The following is a 2,603-nucleotide window of genomic DNA, read 5'->3' on the forward strand; positions in this document are numbered from 1 at the left end:
TTCCCTCTGCCTCTCTCCTTCCCTCTGTTTGTCTATCTGTCTGTCTGCCTGTCTCTCTCCCCACTCTTCCCTCCCTTTCTCCACCCCAACTCCCACCATCCCATTCCCATCCTTTGGCCGACAACACAGAAACATTTTTAATCTCTGGGCTTCCCAATCTTAGTTTGTTTTTCTTAAGTCTAGTCATAGTTTGATTGTATTTTACATAGACTCACTAAGTGAATGCACTAAATTAAATCCTGTTAACTCCCTTCAAATTTCAGATGTTTCCACGGAAACATCTACAAAACAGAAAAAAGAACAAAAAGAGAAGTCTAAAATATCAGTTGCAAAAAGGTATTTTCATATTTATTTATGGCATGTTAATATAGTTTTTAGCATTTGTTGGTATTCATTGGCTTCGCAGCCACTGAGCTATCATGTGGATTTGTTTGACTGGAAAATGAGCCATTCCTAGTTATAGAATTCAGACATGCATTTTCCTCAGGTCTGTAAGAGGATGATGTCCCCAAAGGTGCTTTGGGTTCTGGAAATTGATCTCAACCTTTAGAGAAAAATAATAGTAACAGAATGCTATAAGTTCTATGTATTGAAACACATATACATACACATATCAAGACACCCCCAGATGCTCATACAGACACACTTAATATTGGAATAGCTAGCCTGTTTCTGCCCCGCCCTCCTCCAAAACATGCACTGAGAAACATGTGGTATTCTCACCACGACTACATCCTAGGATAAGTTTGTTGTGCTTCATTGCAAATCTTAAATTTTTGAATTTCTGTGTAATGTTTATTTTTAAGTATCATTCTACATTATAGTAGGAAATCTTTTGTTCTTTTTCCTCCTTATTGTCTTTTCTCAACCAGGAATGAATCCAGAGAAGATGTTGCAGCAGATAAAACATCAACAGGTTGTTTAAGTATAGTGTGTTTTACAAAGTAAAGGAAAAAATAAAATAAATAAAATAGAAGAAAAGTAAATATTCATCATCGTGAATTTAACATGGAAATTTCAGCATGTTTAGTTTCTTATTCTAATCAGTCCATAACCATTTATTAAATACCGTGCGAAGAAAGACAAAAGATGGCACCTGCCCTTAAGAAGCTCACAATATTAACCTGAACACAATACATAGAAAACTATGAATGAACAGGAAAAAAAAAATGAAATAATCAACAGAAGGGAAATACTAGAATTAAGAGGAATTGGGAAAAAGGCTTCCTGTAGAAGGTGAGATTTTTAGCTAGGACTACTTGAAGGAAGCCAGGGAAGCCAGGAGGTAGAGGCAGGAGGAAGAGCATTGCAGGAAAGGGTACAGACACTAAAAATGCCCCAAGCAGAGGGAATGTCTTGTTCAACCATATCGCAATAGGAGATGAAGGTAGTATTAGAGGAGAGAAGGGGGCATATTCCAGAAATGTTGCAAAGGTAAAATCGCCAGGTGTTAACAAGAGAGAACAGTGGTATCGAAGTTTAGAAGGTAGCTGAGGGAAGTGATTATTTTTCTATTATTTTAAAAACAAATTATTAAATGAAGATGGAGGTTTTTCCTTTTTATTTCCTCATTCAGGGACTAGTCCCTGTAGGACATTCAGCCAGTCTCTGAAGGACAAGGCTGATAGATAAGATTAGCCTAATCCTCAAGGTACCAGCTTCTTGATCTTGGGCAGGACCCAACTAGGAGACCTTACTTTTGTTTATAGTATAACCATAATCTAACCTAGGTAAATTCTAGCCTAAAGCATTAAGCCCAAGCCATGGCACCCCCTCCACTGGAGTCTAGGGGAACCCAGATCATGAAGGATAAAACCAACCACAGTGGTCTGGGTAGATATAGATTCTTTTGTCTGGGTTTGCTGGAGACGGCTGACCCTCCTGGTCAAGCCACAACCTCAGCAGCAGAAGGGAAGACTTTAGCCCACTTCTTCATGAATATGTCCACCCCCTCATTAATTGTTCACCAATCAGGATTGATTGCTTCTGCCAGAGGCATTCCCCTTTGTAAAAATACTTAAGGCATTCAGTATCTCCATTAGGAGTCTTTGGTTACCAAGTTAAACCAATGACCATCAGTTAATTATCAGCTAGCCTAATTAACAAACTGATGATTAATTACCAAGAAACTCCATATCTCAGGCTATTGATTTGTCTCAGTTTGGTGAACACGGAAGAGATTAGAGCTGTGCACCCCAGTTTCTTATCAGAAAACTCCTCTATATCTTTTTGGGCCCAAGTGGGAAATTGTCCACAAGGGGAGGGGATACACATCAATACAATGTGTCCTTTCTGAAAGAGATACCCTGAAGTGGACCAAATAGAGATAAAAAGAAAAACTGTCTACAGTCTAATGGCTGCCTGGGAAATTCGGGGTATTCTGGAATTCAGTCCACAAATTTTGATTTGCTTGCAGTGAACCACACAAAACGCCAACAATATAGGGTTTCCAAAAGGAAATCTTGGCTATTGAGCTGTGAGAGGATCTCTAAAGTTATAATCCTTGCTTTCAAATCTTTGGGGTGTGAACCTCTTCCCCAACCATTTTGAACCCCCTTTACCTGAGAAAGGCCTAAAACTTGGACTGGCCAATCAGGAGAGAC

General features: G+C 39.1%; 1 long non-coding RNA gene across 1 annotated transcript; it reads left to right on the plus strand.

Moving 5' to 3' along the window:
* Window positions 1–277: 277 nt before the first annotated feature.
* LOC144454314 (uncharacterized) lies at window positions 278–1,018 on the plus strand. The gene is made up of 2 exons (XR_013482694.1): window positions 278–336; window positions 873–1,018. It is a non-coding gene; the product is annotated as an uncharacterized LOC144454314 (long non-coding RNA).
* Window positions 1,019–2,603: the final 1,585 nt, after the last annotated feature.

The sequence above is a fragment of the Phascolarctos cinereus genome, unplaced genomic scaffold (assembly GCF_003287225.1).
Source record: "Phascolarctos cinereus isolate Bilbo 61053 unplaced genomic scaffold, phaCin_HiC Scaffold_726;HRSCAF=1367, whole genome shotgun sequence".
Classification (NCBI taxonomy): Eukaryota; Metazoa; Chordata; class Mammalia; order Diprotodontia; family Phascolarctidae; genus Phascolarctos; species Phascolarctos cinereus.